Source organism: Nerophis ophidion, linkage group LG12 (genome assembly GCF_033978795.1).
Source record: "Nerophis ophidion isolate RoL-2023_Sa linkage group LG12, RoL_Noph_v1.0, whole genome shotgun sequence".
In the NCBI taxonomy this organism is placed as follows: Eukaryota; Metazoa; Chordata; class Actinopteri; order Syngnathiformes; family Syngnathidae; genus Nerophis; species Nerophis ophidion.
This window is the reverse complement of record NC_084622.1, coordinates 44,323,600-44,329,599: the sequence shown is the minus strand read 5'-3', so window position 1 is coordinate 44,329,599 and position 6,000 is coordinate 44,323,600.

The following is a 6,000-nucleotide window of genomic DNA, read 5'->3' as shown; positions in this document are numbered from 1 at the left end:
AGTTCTGGGAAATACCTTATCTTTCTATTGTGTTACTAGTGTTTTAGTGAGTTAAATAGTACCTGTTAGTCGGAGGTGTACGTCCACGGGCGTCTTGAAGCCAAGGTCTCAGGGGAGTCGACAGCAGCTTTATGGACGGCACAAGCTCAGCTTTTCTCTGGTAAGAAGCGACTTTTTACCACAATTTTCTCACCGAAAACTGCTGGTTGACATTCCGTCGTGATTCATGTTTGCCTGACCGCGCTCTGATCCATAGTAAAGTTTCACCTCCAGGAATTTTAAACAAGGAATCACCGTGTGTTTGTGTGGCTAAAGGCTAAAGCTTCCCAACTCCATCTTTCTACCTTGACTTTTCCAATATTAAAGGCAAACATTATCATCAGACCTATGTAAGCGTCAATGTATACCTTGATGGTGCAGAAAAAAGACCATCTATTTTTTTAACCGATTTCCGAACTCTAAATGGGTGAATTTTGGCGAATTAAACGCCTTTCTGTTAATCGCGCTGGAGGCGATGCCGTCAGAATGTGACGTCGCCGAGGTAACACACCCGCCATTTTCATTTTCAACACATTACAAACACCGGGTCTCAGCTCTGTTATTTTCCGTTTTTTTGACAATTTTTTGGAACCTTGGAGACATCATGCCTCGACGGTGTGTTGTCGGAGGGTGTAACAACACTAACAGGGAGGGATTCAAGTTGCACCACTGGCACGAAGATGCGAAAGTTTCTGCCGCCAGACCCCCGTTGAATGTACCAGAGTGTCCGCACATATGACCGGCGATGCTGAGGCAGACATGGCACAGAGATGTATGGATAACCTGCAAATGCATTTGCAACGATAGTCAACGAAATCACAAAGGTAAGTATTGTTGATGTTGACTGCCAGCTAATCGATGCTAACATGCTACGCTAATCGATGCTAACATGCTATTTACCGGCGGTGCTAAAGCAGACATGGCACAGAGATGTATGGATAACCTGCAGATGCATTTGCAACTATATTACGTTTCCTTCCACCCACATTTAATGCGAAAAAAACACTTATCAATCGACGGATTTAAGTTGCTCCAGTGTCAAAAGATGCGAAAGTCCTGATCGTTTGGTCCGCACATTTTACCAGCGATGCTAACGCAGCTATTCGGCCATGCTATGGCTATGAATAGCGTCAATAGCTATTCGCTCAATAGCTTCAGTTTCTTCTTCAATATTTTCATACTCCAACCATCTGTTTCAATGCATGCGTAATCTGTTGAATGGCTTAAGTCGCTGAAATCCGAGTTTGAATCCGAGCTAATGTCACTATATCTTGCTGTGGTATTCCCATTGTTTGTTTACATTGGAAGCACTGTGTGACGTAACAGGGAATTGGCCTGTGTCTTCGCAGAGAGCCGAAAATAAGGTACTTTAAAGCTTTATTTAGGGATATTCTGAGACCGGTAAAATTTTGAAAAAAACTTCAAAAAATACAACAAGCCACTGGGAATTGATTCTTATTGTTTTTAACCCTTTTGAAATTGTGATAATGTTCCCCTTTAATTGAACAAATTGCGAAAGATTCAGCAACACAGATCTCCAAAATACCGTGTAATTATGCCGTTAAAGCAGAAGACTTTTAGCTGTGTGTGTGTGCAGCGCTCATATTTCCTTAAAACCCGTGACGTCTTGCGTACACGTCATCATTACACGACGTTTTCAAGACGAAACTCCCGAGAAATTTAAAATTGTAATTTAGTAAACTAAAAAGGCCGTATTGGCATGAGTTGCAATGTTAATATTTCATCATTGATATATAAACTATCAGACTGCGTGGTCGCTAGTAGTGGCTTTCAGTAGGCCTTTAAATGTTGGCAACCTTTCTTTCCAAAACATCTCTGTTACTGGTGCGACAACAGACTTGAGATGCGTTGATAGTATCCGACAAAAGTGTGCGTGTTTCTTTGTTAATCACAAAGATTATTATCAGGGTTTAGGTCAAGCTGATTACAAAATAAGTACTAATCAAATATACTGCGAAAGAAGGGATTCATAACAACTGACGAAAAATAAATCAACATACAAAACCCAAAACCAGTGAAGTTGGCATGTCCGTAAGTAAATAAAAACAAAATACAATGGTTTGCAAATCCTTTTTGAATATATATTATGTTAGGAACGCGCAGGGCTGCCAATTTTGTGACCCCAAGATGCAGGAACCGGGAGACCGAAGAGAAGGTATGAAGAGTTGTAATCTTTTGTAGCAGAAAATGAAGCAGTCTTGCAAACAAAGGTATCTAACATAGAGTGTCTTGTCGTCCTATTAATGTTTTGTCATGTCACAAAACATAAATAAGACGCATGTTGATTGGACGCAGGTGAGGACCAGCTGTCAATCAACAGCAGGTGTGTGAACAAAAGTGCTCAGCGGAACAAGCAGGAAGTGGAAACCAAAATAAGAGCACTGATAGGAAGTGAATACAAAAACAAAGAAACAAACAGAAATTAAGTGACCGATCGTCACATATTCAATTAAATAAAAAGTACCAATGATTGTCACACACACTCTTGGTTTGGCGAAATTATTCTCTGCATTTGACCCATCACCCTTGATCACCCCTGGGAGGTGAGGGGAGCAGTGGGCAGCAGCGGTGCCGCGCCCGGGAATCATTTTTGGTGATTTAACCCCTCAATTCCAACCCTTGATGCTGAGTGCCGAGGAAAGGAACAAGTCCAATTTTTAGAGTCTTTGGTATGACTCGGCCAGGGTTTGAACTCACAACCTACCAATCTTAGGGCGGACACTCAAACCACTAGGCCACTGAGTAGTTTGTGAGTAATAGACTGCAAAGACAAGATATTTAATGTTCGAACTGAGAAACTAAATGTTTCTTTACAGATAAACATTAACTTAGGATTCATTGGCAGCAACACATTGTAAAAAAGTTGGCCCATAGGCATTTTTACCACTGTGTTACATGGCCTTTCCTTTTAACAACACTCAGTAAACGTTTGGGAACTGAAGAGACCAATTTTTTAAGCTTTTCAGGTGGAATTATTTCCCAGTCTTTCTTGATTCTTGCTTTAGAAAAAACAAAGTTTACCAGTTCGAACATTTAGTATCTTGTCTTTGCAATCTATTCAACTGAATATAAGTAGAAAAGGATTTTCAAATCATTGTATTCTGTTTTTAGTTACGATTTACACAAAGTGACAACTTCACTGGTTTTGGGTTTTGTACAATTACGCAGTGCTCCGATAACACATTCTAAATAAATTAATAATAAATAATAATAACATGTTTTTCAAATAAACCGTCAGTAAAATGTAAGTGCCAATTAAAATACAGCTTCACCAATTTAGTCATAATATTTGCGCTTAAGTAACTCCTCTATGACTTAAACTCCAGACTTCTTGTGTTTGTATGATAATGTCATTACTGCCACACATGGTGGAAAAGTGTATTACAACTGAGTAGCTCAGACCAAAGCTGAGAAACATAACTCTTTTGGTGGCCCTGAAGGGGGCGCTTGTAGCCCAACAATGGGCCCAGGCCCTATGGTAATGAAAAAACTGCTATAGAACAGTACTATACTATAAAACTCTAACTAGGATATCACTTAGAACAGTGGTTCTCAAATTCTCAAATGGGGGTACACGTACCCCTGGGGGTACTTGAAGGTATGCCAAGGGGTACATGAGATTTTTTTTAAATATTCTAAAAATAGTAACAATTCAAAAATCATTTTATAAATGTATTTATTGAATAATACTTTAACAAAATATGAATGTAAGTTCATAAACTGTGAAAAGAAATGCAACAATGCAATATTCAGTGTGGACAGCTGGATTTTTCGTGGACATGTTCCATAAATATTGATGTTAAAGTTTTCTTTTTTTGTGAAGAAATGTTTGGAATTAAGTTGATGAATCCAGATGGATCTCTATTACAATCCCCAAAGAGGGCACTTTAAGTTGATGATTAGTTTTATGTGTAGAAATCTTTATTTATAATTGAATCACTTGTTTATTTTTCATCAAGTTTTGAGTTATTTTTATATCTTTTTTTCCAAATAGTTCAAGAAAGACCACTACAAATGAGCAATGCTTTGCACTGTTATACAATTTAATAAATCAGAAACTGATGACATAGTGCTGTATTTTACTTCTTTATCTCTTTTTTTCAACCAAAAATGCTTTGTTCTGATTAAGGGGTACTTGAATTAAAAATATGTTCACAGGGAGTACATCACTGACAAAAGGTAGAGAACCACTGACTTAGAATAATCAGTTGAGTTGAGTTGAGTGGAGTTTGAGTTTATTTCGAACATGCATTAATATAACATGATACATCACAATTTACAGTTTCTCTTTTTAACATGTTTGAAAAGGAGTAGGAAGAAGCAATCAGTGTACAGCCTGTGTGAGTGTAATCAAATCATAGCATATTAGGTTTAAGTTACTTCTTTGAATTTGCACTTCTAAATTTAACTTCTTTCTAATGCAAATACTTTACCTGTACAAAATATTGTAGGTGTAGTACTGAATGTGCATCTTTCCTGACTTTTATTTTGTATTGTTGCCTCTCATTCCGCTGTTCTTTAGGTATTTTTTCCAAAATGAGCAGAACAATGAGGCACACCTGCAGCTGCTCAGCAATTAGTGGTAATTTGAGGCACTGCTGCTGCAGTCGGACTGTTATTATCCCAAAAGTGGGATTGTTGCATATTTACATTTCCGCCACCTTTTAACTTCTTTTGTAACTCACCTTCGGTTCCTTCTTTTCCCCCCCGAATGGTAAAGACCACATTTTTCATCAAACCCACAACTTTCTGCCTAACTCATTCTGTCTCAGCAGTCCTTTTTATTTTGTTCTCATTGTATTTTTTAGTTTTGCAGTTCCTTAAAAGCACCGTGCAAACATTGCTTTGTTAGCTTAAAGGCCTACTGAAAGCCACTACTACCCACCACACAGTCTGATAGTTTATATATCAATGATGAAATATTAACATTGCAACACATGCCAATACGGCCTTTTTAGTTTACTAAATTACAATTTTAAATTTCCCGGGAGTTTCATCTTGAAAACGTCGTGTAATGATGACGTGTACGCAAGACGTCACGGGTTTTAAGGAAATATGAGCGCTGCTCACACACACAGCTAAAAGTCGTCTGCTTTAACGGCATAATTACACAGTATTTTGGACATCTGTGTTGCTGAATCTTTTGCAATTTGTTCAATTAATATTGGAGAAGTCACAGTAGAAAGATGGAGTTGGGAAGCTTTAGCCTTTAGACACACAAACACAAGGTGATTCCTTGTTTAAAATTCCTGGAGGTTAACCTTACCTATGGATCAGAGCGCGGACAAGCGAACATGGATCCCTACCACATGTCAACCAGCAGGTTTTGGTGAGAAAATTGTGGTTAAAAAGTCAGTTCTTACCGGAGAAAAGCTGAGCTTGTGCCGTCCATAGCTGCCGTCGACTCCCCTGAGACACTGGCGTCAAGACACCCGTGGAGACACCCTTCCGACTATCAGGTACTTTTTAACTCACTAAAACACGAGCAACACAATAGAAAGATAAGGGATTTCCCAGAACTATCCTAGTAAATGTCTCTAAAAACATCGGAATCCGTTCCAATGCAATCGCGTTTTTTTTTTTAACTTATTTTTTTTTTATCTTTTTTTTTTCTAGTCCGTTGCTATCAATATCCTCAAACACAAATCTTTCATCCTCGCTCAAATTAATGCGGAAATTGTTGTATTCTCGGTCTGAATAGCACTTTTTGTTGGAGGCTCCCATTAAAAATAGTGTGACGTCATCGTCTGCAACTTCCCGTAGAGGCAGGGCATTTCTCTTAACACCAAAAGTTGCAAACTTTATCGTGGATGTTCTCTACTAAATCCTTTCAGCAAAAATATGGCAATATCGCGAAATGATCAAGTATGACACATAGAATGGACCTGCTATCCCCGTTTAAATAAGAAAATCTCATTTCAGTAAGCCTTTAAGCTTGGC